The 14,784-nt window shown below is 36.5% G+C and overlaps 1 protein-coding gene across 1 annotated transcript in view; it reads right to left on the reverse strand.

Annotated features, from left to right (window-relative positions):
• The window catches only part of LOC138713056 (CARD- and ANK-domain containing inflammasome adapter protein-like), a 77,081-nt gene that overhangs the window by 24,198 nt on the left and 38,099 nt on the right, over positions 1-14,784 (reverse strand). The gene's annotated exons all lie outside the window — the stretch shown is intronic.

Here is a 14,784-nt window from a genome sequence, read left to right on the forward strand (position 1 = left end):
CTAGAAAATATCCAAAGAAAATTCATTTCTCTTTGTGTGTTCAGATTTGTACATAACTCCTCTTCTTTAAATTATGAACTATCTAATAAATATTTTAACTGTACCAGTCTGTATTCGAGACGTCAGGATATTGATTACATTTTCTTTAATAATGCTATTAATTGTGTCATTCATTGTGATTCTTTTATACATAACACCTACCTTAGAATTCCCGTGAAAGGTTTTCGTGGTCAAAGAATTTTCTTCACTAAATTATTTAAATCCCTTTCTCCAATAGCCAGGTGTATTAAAAGTGCTAATTTGCAAGATCGCATTTGATTTTACTTATGCATGATATATCCTTACTTGTTATTTAATATCTTTTATTATTTGTTAGATATTGTCATTTATTTTGTTGCATTTGGTGAATGATTAATGTTGATTTCATCTCACTGCCATTTTCTGTCATTCATTCTCATTATCATTTGTTCTGTTTTTTTATTTTGTGCTAAACTGTAATTGGCTTTGTGCTGTTGTTTTGCACTTTTAATTCGAAATAAACAAATAAATAAAATAAATAAATAAATTATTATTATTATTATTACTATTACTATTACTGTTACTATTACTGTTGCTATTACTATTATTATTATTATCATTATTATTATTATTATTATTATTATCATTATTATTATTATTATTATTATTATTATTATTATTATTATTATTATTATTATTATTATTATTATTATTATTATTATTATGGAAACCATTTGGTTTGATCTGATCCTTCCCATCAGCAGCTCCCCTGGTGTAGATCCATTGACATTCGTGGCAGTGTGTTGCCTCAGCAAGAATCTTGATAATCCAGCTTCCCAGTGCCTGGTCGATGTTCCAGTCGATATCATATCTTATGTAATGAGAGACACCAGCGTAACATTCCAGGCGATACTATCGTTGGAGTTGGACGGTCTGGCCAAATAATCCTAACAATGGTTTATAATCACTGATTACAGTCAATCGACGACCATAAAGAAAATTATGGAACTTTTTAACCTCCGCAATGATCGCTAATGCTTCCCGATCGATCCGTGCATAGCGTCGCTCCTGGCTAGTCAATGTTCTTGAATAATATGCGGTAGGTTTCTCGCCATCCTTTTCCTTATGTCACAAAACTGCACCAATTCCACAGGGAGATGCATCGCAAACTAGAACAAATGGCTATGAAGATCGTAATGAGCAAGGACTTGTTTAGATGAAAACAATTCTTTAACTTTTTCAAAAGCTTCTTGATGAATGGATATCCACTTCCAATCTTATTGAGGAATTGGAACCAACATATTAATTACCTTTGTAATAAATTACGTAAAATAATATATTATTTTGTTTTATTGAGGAATTACTTGTCAATAAGTTTATTACGCACCATACATTTAACTTTATTTCAATCGGTAATTATGTATGGAATTATAGGATGGGGTAGCTCATTTAAATCCAATTTTAATCCACTTTATTTATTACAGAAGAAAATAATTAAAATATGTCTTCATAAACCTATTGATTTTGCATCTCAAAATTTGTTTTTAGACTTTAATGTAGGCTACTTAACTTAAGACAAATTTATTATATTGTATTAATAAAATTCATACATAAAAATCGAAATAATTTTGAATTGTATTCTCATAGATATGAAAGAAAAGGTATGAATTCTTTAAGATTGTTTGAACCAAAATGCAACACTGTTACAGTATTTAATCATAGTAATTAGTAATTTAGGCCCAAGAATATATAACAAATTTATATTTAAATATTTAATCTTGGCAATTCTAATAGTTCTAGTATTAAATTTAAAAAGTTATGGGTTTTATAAAAAATTGAAAAATTGTAAATTTAAATGTCTATACTATAATTGCATAGTAGACATAAGGCAAATTGTATTGTATAATTATTAATTTCAATTCAGGAATCCGCCCCTGGGCACGAGTTCTCCTCTTTCAGAGGCGAGTCGACCTGGTTGGTGAGTTGGTACAGCGCTGGCCTTCTATGCCCAAGGTTGCGGGTTCGATCCCGGGCCAGGTCGAAGGCATTTAAGTGTGCTTAAATGCGACAGGCTCATGTCAGTAGATTTGCTGGCATGTAAAAGAACTCCTGCGGGACAAAATTCCGGCACATCCGGCGACGCTGATATAACCTCTTTAGTTGCGAGCGTCGTTAAATAAAACATATCATCATTCAGGGGCGAGCTAACTTTTTTTCTAATATAATATATGTTATGTTATAATTATTGGCAAAATAATAAATAAATAAATCAATCAATCAATCAATCTAGTACCTTATCTGGGAGTCTATGCAGCGGTTCAGCAACAGATGCTTTATTGGAAACAAACTGATGACAGAAATTAAGCATTCCCAAGATAGCTTGAATCTCGGTAACATTTCTAGGTGTAGGCGCTTTTTTAACTGACTCTACTTTTTCTTCAGTCACAGAAGTGCCTTCTTTACTAATCTTGAATACTAAAAATGCCACTTTTTCTTTTACAAAGAATTGATATTGTTCTTCACGTAAGTTAAGATCATTTCACATAAGCGTGTGGATATTAAAGTTTATTTAGCATTTCAAAAGGTGAATCAGCACAGACAAAAATATCGTCAAAAAGGGTAAGAATTCAGTAACGCCATGTAAAATATTTTGTATCAGATCTTGAAATAGCCCAGGTGCAGTGAAAACACCGAATTCTAACCTATCAACTTTAAATGCACCACGATGAGTATTTATAGTTTGAGTTTTTGCTGACATTTCATCAACTGACAATGTAAATATGCATTTGCTATTCAATTCGTGAAAAAAATTTACCCCCACTTAATGTGGATAGCAAATGATTTGTATTAGGATTCTGTAGTAAATGAGGTCGTGATGCTTTGTTAAGATTCTATTTATAATCACCACATTATCTACCCCAGCATTTGGCTTCAACACGGACGACTGGAGGGGACCATCAGCACATCCTACTGGTTCAATTATTTTCAATTTCAGCAGGCGATCTAACTCCGTATGAACTCTCTCCTTTAGTCCAAAGGGGACAGTACGTGCTTTGTGACGAATTGGGGTAAATAATGGATCAACTGGAAGTGAAACAGCAGGTCCGGTGTAACTACCAAGACTTAGGCCTACATCGGATAATTGATTGTAAACTACTAAAAATGATGAAATATCTGTATCAATCACATTTATTCCAATGGTGCAGATAACCAAAGGTTCAGACCGTCCTAAACTAGAAGGTTGGTAGCTGATCTTTCAGTGACAATTGCTGTGAGTTCAACAGAGTATTTGCCGTAACTAACTGACATTCTGCAACTCCCTGCAACAGGAATTGGGTCTGCTGGTAATCAAGAAGCTCTGTCATAAAACGTTCTAACTTAAGGGCACCAGCTGAATTAATCTTATCAGAAACATGCTTGGAAATTATTGTATATCTTAGGTTTTTCACGTTCATCCCAACTGTAAGGCGAATGACAGATAATCACGTGGTAGATCCTGAGCCACGTCTCGTCAAATTGATTTTCGCTAAACAACATCGTAGGTAGTTGCTACAGCGTCATTACATAACCAACTAAAATGTCTTTTTCTATGTTTTTTTTTCATGACAACTCAGCAAGAGTTAAGGATGACTAGCCATTTGCTGACCTTACGTCCATATGCCTCAGCAGAAGTGAACGATCATCCAATCAGTACTGAGATATTGTACGGTTAGCAGAATGATGCATCCAGCCGCTATAGCTGGTGTTTGTAATGTAAACTCCCTTAGTAGATATACTGCATAGCCTATTACAGATCGTTCGTTGTAGAGTCTATTGCTTGTAGTGCTAAGATGCGTTAAGTTTATATTCGCAGACGCCATTTGACTTAAATTTCTTTATTTTTTAAACACGGAAATTATAATTCCAGGCGTATCTAGCTCATATCAAATTACACCGCAAGCTATATCGCACTTTAATTTTCGATGTTCCTAAACGTTTGTTAATGTAATTCCAGATCCAAATTAAAGCCTGTTGAAACACGTAAAGCACATGGACAGCAAAGCTGAAATTCACATCATAACTTGAGCTCAGATACGAACTACGTTCTCTTGTTTATTACATCTGTAAGTTGTAAATCAGGACTCACTTTAAATCAGTTTCTTACTTCAGTCGTAGCACATCGTGCTCCACGGGTTTGCAAACTACTTGGTTTGTATGATTACAGAGAAAGAAATCTTGAATTGTGACTCACCGCATCGAACGCAGGACCCAACCGCACATGTCTCGCGTCGCCACTCACCTACACACAGCTCAGCTTCCAACCACCACAGACAGAGGGCTGTTGTGTGTTGGACACAGTCCAGCCAATCAGAATGTACCTACACTACGATTTTTTGGTCTTGTTTACTAATTGTACAAAGTACAGTTTTAGACAAAAAAAACACATTTTGGTGATACACTGTAATTCAGGTTAGAAATGAGTTTCAAAGGTGTAGGCCTTATTGCTTCTTTGTAATTAATGTTAAATAGAATTGCCTTTCACATCCCATACATAAGAAACGCTCTTGTAATAGAATACAAAACTATATCTGCCTCAATTAAAGTTGCCACATTCGACTCCCGTCCTGGGATCTAGAAACTCCCCAGCCCGGACAGAAACAAGACAAATGAGCAACTCATCCCGCACGCTGATGCAGTGAAGAGGGATAAAATGCGTAATTGCGTCGACATGGCATTCTAGAATACACGCGGACTCCTCAGCAGTTGTGTCAGCTTACATGTGCAAAATAAACAATATGGCGGACATTGTTACTTTTATTGCAGATAGTAACAGTGGAACGTCATCACCAAAGAGAGCAGATGGGGTACGTTGTCAGGGGACACAAGTTTACTATGCCGAGAGCTTTGATTACGTCACGAGGTGGGGGAAGGGGTCTTGCCTACCAGGTACAGTCATTGTACGCACTGAGCTCTCTGAATATACACGTGCTGTCTGAGGTAGTTTTGAATACCTGTGCATTTCCTGGGGTATTTGAATTTCCTGTCTTCTTCATATTCTTGTTTATTGGTCCTTCTACACTATTTCCTGTATTTACTTTTTTCCTATCGCAGTTATATTTTGTCCTACTTATGTTTACCGTAAGTGCAAAACATTTATTTGCCTTTACATTACAACATAGTTTACGATATGCCGAAAGAAAAGAAGCCTGTGCATGTACAATTGCAGCGATTTGTTGAGGAGTTCGGATCTCAGCACTTTTCCACGGATGGTGAAAAACTTAGCCTACATGCATGGTATGTAAAGTCGATCTACTGGAGAACAAGAGACATCATGTACAAAAACACAACTCTAAAAGACATAAGGAATGTCTTAAGTTGTTGAATTCGAAGAAAGTCGAAGCTATTCGCACGAGTTCAAATATGGAATTTGATTTTTACCAAGACTTGTGCCACAAGTTCGTTAGGGCAAATATTCCATTGAAAAAACTGGAACACCCATGTGTCAGATCATTTTTGCAAAAATATACAGGTAGAACACTATCCCGACAATCTACTCTGCGTATGGGTTATTTAGCAAAATGTTATGAAGATGTCTTACGTGAAATTAGAGAAACCTTAAAAGATGAAAAATTGTAGATAGGCTATCTGTAGACGAAACGACAAATATTGCAAACAGATTCGTTGCTAATGTTAATTATTGTTGTGGCACTTGAAACAGAAGGTGTCGGTAAAGTGTTTCTATTGACATCCGAAGAGCAAGAGAAATTAAATCATGTAACTAATGCAGCTCTGTTTGAAAAATCAATGCGATTATTGTTGTCTGACGAAATGAAAGCAGAAAATGTTCTTCTCTTCGTAACTGATGGTGCAGCTTATATGATAAAAGCAGCAAAGAAACTTCAAGAATCTTTTCCAATAATGATACATGTAACGTGTGTCGCCCATGGCCTACATCGCGTAGCGGAAAAAAATTAGAAAAAACTATACTGATGTAGATAGGCATGTTTCTAATATTAAAACAATATTTTTGAAAGCTCCTTCCCGGGTAAAGAAATTTCATAAAATGGCGCCTGGAATTCCTTTGCCTCCACAGTCCTGTATTACCAGGTGTTGGACTATGTCGCTGTGATCAATCAATTTGATGCTAATGCGAGCCACGCAGTTCTCACTGTACAAATGTTGATTTCTCCACAATTACATAATATTTTGTTTATCTGTGATAATTTTAAACGTGTGTCTGAAATTATAAAACAATTAGAATCTTCCGATTTACCTATGGAAGAAGCAATTAGCTTAGTAGAAAAACTAGCCCAGTCACTGACGAGAGGGATTGGTGAAAGAGTGCAACAAAGGTTGAAAAAGTCCTAGCAAAATATACAGATTATTGTAACAAACTATTGGAACAAACTATCAAGGAACTAAACAAATGGAAATACTAGTAATGTAGCATATATCAAGTTCGCCCCGATCACATCATGTGATGTAGAAAGAAGTTTCTTTCACAATCAGTATAAACGCTGCTTCATGGAATATCGTACCAAGTTCACCTCTGAAAACTTAATGAAGTATATTGTCGTCCACTGTAACAAATGCAGTCCTGAAGAAGAGCAAAGTAGTACAAAGTAAATTACTATATTTTCTATGTTGTAATTAAATGTACAATATAAACAATAAGTTATTTAATATTATAAAGTGAAATTACTGAATAGTAAAGATAATTTGCTGCAGGAACTGTACTCTAGTTGTAGCGACACGATGGCATTCACCCCCTCCCTTCCTTGCTCCCTAATGCATTACGATACAGTGCACGTAGCCGCTAACTCAAAGGTTTACGTACACCAAATGCTCCCTCTAGTCATCACAGTGTTAGGAGGTGGATGCGTGTTCGAACCCCGACGAGGGCAACGGATTTTAAAGGCGATGAAATCCGCAGCATAGCTTTCTCGGGAGGCAAATAAAGCTGTGCTTCCCTATGATAGGTTTACAGCACGTGACAGAACCCTGTTCTTGATACAGGGCTCCAGGTTACATTTGTAGGTCATACCTAGCCAGCGTTAAATTTCCACTGTGGATATAAGTACCTATTTGATATTATGCTTATATAGTCGTTACATACGTCTTTATTTATTAAATTATAAGGAACATAAACAATTAGGAACACTGGAAGACCCTGTGAGCAAAGCTCGTATTCCGGTGTTGTTCCAGGCCCTACATAGGCTTCAACAAATAGGGCTAGAAAAGTTAATTCATAGAAATATAAAAAAACAAATAAAAATGAAATAAAATAAAAATAAAAAAAAAACTTTACACCGTCTATATATAATTATTTAAAAACGACTAGAACTTATACCCAGATCTGTATTTTTTTTATTAAATTTAATAAAAGAATATGTTGGGAATTCGAAGTGAATTTTAGTTTGCCCTATGCTGTTCCTGGTTACCAGCACCGGTATTTTATACGTTCAACACGATGTGAAAAATACTGAAAGATTATAGCAGAATTGATTTTTGTGTTTATTGTTATTCATTGTATTCTCAGAGTTTCATTCAGGAGTTGGAGCCAACTGTCATACCCTTATTCCTGGTTACCAGCACCGGTATTTTATACGTTCAACACGATGTGAAAAATACTGAAAGATTATAGCAGAATTGATTTCTGTGTTTATTGTTATTCATTGTATTCTCGGAGTTTCATTCAGGAGTTGGAGCCAACTGTCATACCCTTATTCCTGGTTACCAGCACCGGTATTTTATACGTTCAACACGATGTGAAAAATAGTGAAAGATTATAGCAGAATTGATTTCTGTGTTTATTGTTATTCATTGTATTCTCGGAGTTTCATTCAGGAGTTGGAGCCAACTGTCATACCCTTATTCCTGGTTACCAGCACCGGTATTTTATACGTTCAACACGATGTGAAAAATACTGAAAGATTATAGCAGAATTGATTTCTGTGTTTATTGTTATTCATTGTATTCTCAGAGTTTCATTCAGGAGTTGGAGCCAGCTTTCATATCCTTATTTCAGGTTACCAGCACCGGTATTTTATACGTTTAACACAATGTTAAAATTACTGAAAGATTATAGCAGAATTGATTTCTGTGTTTATTGTTATTCATTGTATTCTCGGAGTTTCATTCAGGAGTTGGAGCCAACTGTCATACCCTTATTCCTGGTTACCAGCACCGGTATTTTATACGTTCAACACGATGTGAAAAATACTGAAAGATTATAGCAGAATTGATTTCTGTGTTTATTGTTATTCATTGTATTCTCAGAGTTTCATTCAGGAGTTGGAGCCAACTGTCATACCCTTATTCCTGGTTACCAGCACCGGTATTTTATACGTTTAACACAATGTTAAAATTACTGAAAGATTATAGCAGAATTGATTTAATAAAATAGGAACAATTGTAACAATCACACTACACTAATGCTCTTTTTGTCTGTTTCAAAACATGCAACAACGAGATTAGAATCAGTTTCAAGTCAGCACTGAACGTGTTGTTTTGTGTTTTATGTCTTCATTGATCTATTTGTTTAGCGTTAATTTAATTAGACCCTAATTTGTTTCATAGTACAAGGTTTTGGTTTATTGTTCATCAATCGAAGTATTGCTAATATTCAGTTATTTGCTATAAGAGGTGCGTCACAATTTCCACAATTAAAACTTTTTATGAAAATTGTAAGCCTATATGACAAAATTAACTCCCCTCAAACAAATGATATCTATACTGCCGGTAGGTCTATTTCATAGACATGACTGAATTCGTAACTAAAATATAACAGTGCTTGTATGCGTGTCCAGTGATTTAATATGGAAACATCCTAAGCAAGGATGGCACTTTATGGTAAACACAAGACTTACTAGCCTATATGATTAAAGTGATAGAAGACATCTTGTAACAAATGAAAGAATAGAAATAGAAATATAACCACAAAGTTTAGATAACATTTTAGAAACACTGGGTCACTGGCTGAGAAGAAACTGCCTACTGAAGTAGCTTATGCATTGGAAGAAATCGTGAGTGCGATAAAAGTTCGTGGCAGAAGAAGATATCAGATGATAGATGACATTAAGATACACGGATCATATGCGGAGACTAAGAGGAAGGCAGAAAATAGGAAACATTGGAGAATGCTGGGTTTGCAGTCAAAGAACTGCCCCTACACAGAAAACTATTACCTAAATGCTTGATTTTTTTTTTTTCACAAATGAACTTTTGTCCTGGATCAGACTTGTGAATTTATTTGCCCCAGTACGTCCAGGGGTGTCAAGAACGCCTTACTGCGACGCCTGGTTCCCAGATATTGACGGTTAAGAAAACATTGGGGTCATAGTGCCCATTTTTGAGTAGCCCTATTGGGTGGTTGGAGCGCCAACAGTATTGGAGGCTTCATTATGAAGAAGGGGCGCACAAAATATGGACAATCCGTCGCTATTTCTTGATTTATTTCGATAAATTCTCTCTAGACAAATCTTGAAGGATATCCGAACACTTCCGGAGTCTTCGAAGCTAATCCACTGATAGTTGAGGAGAACCCTCGGTGTTATGGGTAGCGATCAAGGACCCGTTATTGTCTGCGTCCATGCAGCTCCTTCTAGCCGGAGGGATTTCCGTACAAATGTTGGCGGAGGAGAAATGTAAAATCCTTGCCAGTTTTTGGGTGGATATCAACTTTTCTCGGGGATCGGAATTTTGTGAATTTTTGTCCGAAGTGCGTTTATATTGTACACCGCTGTAAAGTAACAGTATGTGTGACAATGAAACTAGCAGGCACGAGTTCAAATCCTGGTTGAGGTTCTTTCCGGCGTTTTCCTCAATCCGCTAAGAACAAACCATCGTTGATTTTATGAACCCTCCTATGTGGGAGTACAGAAAATAATTTTTCTGGAAGAAGAAAAAATCAACAGGCCTACACTCATCCTTTATGATGTCATTTATGTACACCATAGTCACCAACGTTTTCTACGAAATTATTTCATATTCTTATGTAGGCCCAATAATTTTTAATTAATTTTTCTCTCTGCTGAAATATTATGTTGTGTCTGTCACATAGCAGGTTTGATAAAATCAACGACGAAATGCTGGGTAACGTTCGGCGTGCATCTGGCTGGCATTATCACCTTCATCTCATTCAGACGCTACGTAACCATAGCAGTTGTAAACCGCCGTAAAATAAACCGATTAATATAGTCAACTACTATTGTACAGCAGTTTTTAATAAGCTATATGTGTATTTTTTGTTAAACGCGATTTCTTCCAACTTTTTTTTCATATCAATTTATATGCCCCTTTCCTCAACACATTACTGTATGTAGGCTACATCTGCGTGAAATGTTTACCACATAATTCAGCTAACACTTTCATGTTGTAGATTCACCTTTGTTCAATTTTCTTAAGCCCTAAATTGTTAAACTTTATTTAAAGAAAGAGTCTGAAAATAAAAAAAAAATTATATTTTTCTAGTCAATATTTATAAACCTAAACAACCCTCCACTTATGAACGCCAATTGTTCAGTTAATTGTTCCCGTTTTTGTTCATGTTCTCGGACTTTGCTTAAAGGAGCAGTCCGCGATAAAATTAAGTTGGCTTTAATCAAACACGTTTTTTAATCTAAGTAGAATGTAATTTGCCGCATGTCAATGCGAGGCATGGTTCTTGAGTTACTGACTCCGCACAAATACTTATGACGTCACAGCCACTGAACTGGTGTGATTGCGTAGTAGACCGGCGGGTGCAGCGCAGCGCTTTGTATTAAAATAAATAATCTTCTCGTGCCGTAGTAAACGTGAACAGAATTTCGGACTTAGTTATGAGTGTGTGAAGTCATGTTTTGCTTTTCATTTAATCATAAAACAAGCACATACCAATGTTGTGGTTTTATGTAGACGTATTTTCTTTTATATGAACGATTTTGAACTACAGTAGACTAGATAGAAGAAATTGTATCGTAATACAGTTTAAAATGCAGTGATTTTTCGTGTTCAGAGGGAACAACAAAAACAGAACATGAAGAAGGGGTATCATTTTATGTATTTCCGAACAGAGAAAAGTTACTGCAAAGATTTAAAACATGGGTGAAGAAAATCAACAGAAAAGGTTTTACACTATCAGAAACTACTGTTGTGTAATCCAGTCATTTTCGTGAAACTGATTTTGAAGAATCGTCTTTACTAAAAAGACGTTTAATGAAAGACAATAGAACTCCTATGAAAATTAAGAAAACTTCTGTCCCTTCCCTATTTTTGAAAGAATCTCCCCAAGACAGTTCTGATACTACGCGCTCCTCTGCTTATAAATGAAAGAAGGTCGTCGAAGAAGCAATAGCAAGTTGCAGTGATGCACCTATAGCTGAAAATATTGACGTGTGTGTAGTTCTCGATGAGGCTGAAAATTCACAGGAAGCTAATATAAACGAAGCTGTGCAGTGTGAGATAGGGTGCGAGACGCTAAGAAATGTGTGTGCTGAATCAGATGTGGGGGAGCCAGAAGCTGACTTAGATCTTTTAAAATAGGAGAAGAAACTTCAAATTCTAATTCATCGGGTTCCGAGGACGCTGCACATGAAACAGAAAGTAAATAGGGAGTCAAAAAGTTTTTTTTTTTTGGTCAGCGTTACAAATTTTGTTTTTCTTCTGTAATATTTGTCATTCCTCTTTTACAAATATTTGGTAGAAACAATAGTACCATTGCTGAAAGTTCATGCAGTGTGCCAGAATGCCCGTAATTGGGAGTGGAAGTCCGAACAGAGCTGAAGCATAGCAGTGAGTTCTGCGTTATACTTGTGCGATATAAGATAAGAATGGTTTGAAAAATTTTCAAAAACTTTACAACTATGTTTCATCGGCAAGACAACATTTTATAAAATAATTTCAAAATTCGTAGAACAAACAGTCAGATGTACTTATTTTCAGATTCATGAACAACTTATCAATTCCCTAAAAGATAAAAACTTGTGAATCGCGGTGATGGCCAATTTGACTCACCTAGTTACAGTACAAAATATGTGACTTACAGTGTAATGGGCCTCGATTCAGATAAGATTGTAGACTTCGTAGTTCTGCGAAAAGGTCTATTGTAGCGAAGCAGCATGCGAAAAAGTTCTAGATCGCCTAAAAGAAAAAAATGAACATTACCCTCTTTCTATCGGACCGCCATAGAGGAATTAGGAAATTGATAAGGACCAAATCTGAATGGATGGGCTATCAATTTGACATTCGGCACATGGCAAAAAGCTTAAAGCCGCCGCACAAATGTGGAAAGAGAGCATCATGAATCACCTATGTGGTCTTGTGCTACATGTGAAGGTGATTCTGACGACTTAGAAGACAGATTCATTTCTGTATTAAATCATGTTTGTAATATACACGAGTGGGGAGAAACAGAGACATAATAAAAATGTGCACACATTCACCCATACAATAGTGAGAGGGAATGGATCGAACCTGGATCCAGCGATTACAATGCTCTGAAAAAGGTTGTATGTAACCCTGCCCTTTTAAAAGACCTAAATAAGACTAATTAATTTTGTCACAAATTTGAATCATACCATAACGAGAGATTGCTTTACACTCCTAAGAGAAAACACTTTCCATATGGTGGAATGGTAACAAGAACTATGATTGCGATAATGCACCATAATTACAACGTGAAAAGAGATGCAACTGTCTCCAGACTCCAGTAGTCTAAAGCACTAAACGATGGGTGGAAGACAAAACATACAGCTGGAAGAAAAATGCGTGGAGAGAAGATACTGTACAGAAAAATGTCTTGGAAGTAGTTCTGGTTGTCAACTGCCGCAATTCGATGATCCACATGTTTTAGAGGTTCCCCCAAACATAGCTTCGTGCCTAAACCGTGTGACTCAACAACTATGACGCAATAGAATAATATAAACCATGTACTAATTTATTGTTGACGTGAGATAAACACGTATTTGCAGTCCATTCATAACGAATATTTCACGTCTCACATACATTCACATACATTCACTCACTCAGTGAAGGCGTTGACTTTGGTTATAATGGATCGACATGTTAAACCTTTTCAGTTTGAATCCTTACCAGACCCAAGTTGTTCTAATCACTATGAGTACGAAATTCAAAATGGGTAAGTTATTATTATTATTATTATTATTATTATTATTATTATTATTATTACTATTATTACAGTACATGCATGTGATAGGTCCTAGTGTGTTAATAATAACTGACTGTAACGTATGAATATGTATTTACTCGTTCTACGCTGTATGTCAAACGGAACTACAACGCAGTCTTATGAAGCGATCAGTGGTTATGACGTCAGAGCTTGCAGTAAGACCTTTCATATTTCGCAAACTAAAAGGCGTAGTGCGATGCGACAAACGCCGTTAATCCTAGGATTACTTTAGTAAACATCCTATAATATAATCGAAATATGGAATTTTATCGCGGACTGCTCTTTAAGTTAATATTTAAACTTCACCTGGCATAGCATAATCATCCTGGCCACCGTACCCCACTATCTCCTGGCTTAGTTGCCTCATGAGTGATGCTTTATTGCTATCACTCATGAGCTTCAAACTTCTTTTCGAACTGCTGACTGAACATAACTTTCATAGGCCTGAGATAACGTAACTCCGCCTTGCAAGGATACATCCTGCCTTCACTTGCGTAAGATGGGTTATCTAACCTTAGGCGCCCTGAATAATTCCGTTCTGAATGACGTTGATACTAGATCAGGACGCGGGGCTGACTGTCAGACACATGAAAACGGTTTCACGTAGCAACCAGGCCAGCCGTAAGGGGAATGCAGGACTGAAGCATTTCTGTTCAGCAAAACAATTTTTTTGTCTCAAAAAGAAAAATATGATACTGATAGTAATTTTTAAGTAGGCTATGCTTGAGAATAAGTTCCTTATGAACAAATTTGGGGACAACAGGGAGGAATGAAGTTACAGGAGAAAGTTACACAAAGCAGAAATGCGTGCATTGTATTCTTCACACAAAATAATTAGGAGTATTAAATACAGACGTTAGACATGGGCAGAGCATGTAGCACGTACCATGGCCTATGGATGAATACTGAAACGCGTACTAGTTAGTGTGTTAGTGAGGAGAACCGAGCCAGGGGGAGAAAGATTTTCGGGGAGAATGAGACGTAATAGGGAGGATAATATTAAAATGGAAGGCTTATGTGAGGTCTGCAATGATCCTCCGAGTTGTCTATAATCCATTTGTAAGTACACTCTGTTGTCGGTGGCTTTAATTCTCTGCAGAACTAGTTTCCCTTGGTCGTCGTCTTCCTCTCTCCGCTTGTGGTCTTATGCAGACGTGGTACGCTACGACTGAAAATAAGGAAGCCACAACCACTGGAAGGAGCTGGTGGAAGGACGGTGTGTTGGGCTGTGCAGTGGCGGACTCTAGTCTGAAGACACTTCTCTTGATAAGTGTCTCTTAAATAACAAACATGTTCAACACGATTTAAAGCATTATCCGTCGTTATAACATTCGCAAATAGGGGATTCTCCAATCTCAAATATTGGACACCCTATACGATACAGGAAACCTGGCAACCTTACTTGTAACTGACATCAGGAACGACCTTAATCAGCTGCCAACAGTAGTGAGCATTCAGGAGTTATCTACCCATAAGCAAGTAAACGAACTCTTTAGTGAAACATCATGGAACAGAAGTTGCAGGCCTACCAAATTACAAACTGAAAGTGGAACTGGAAAATATACGTAGTCTAGGCTATAGGTAGGCACTTTGTGTAACATAGGCCTAATATTTTGCGA

This window comes from Periplaneta americana, chromosome 2 (genome assembly GCF_040183065.1).
Source record: "Periplaneta americana isolate PAMFEO1 chromosome 2, P.americana_PAMFEO1_priV1, whole genome shotgun sequence".
Lineage (NCBI taxonomy): Eukaryota > Metazoa > Arthropoda > Insecta > Blattodea > Blattidae > Periplaneta > Periplaneta americana.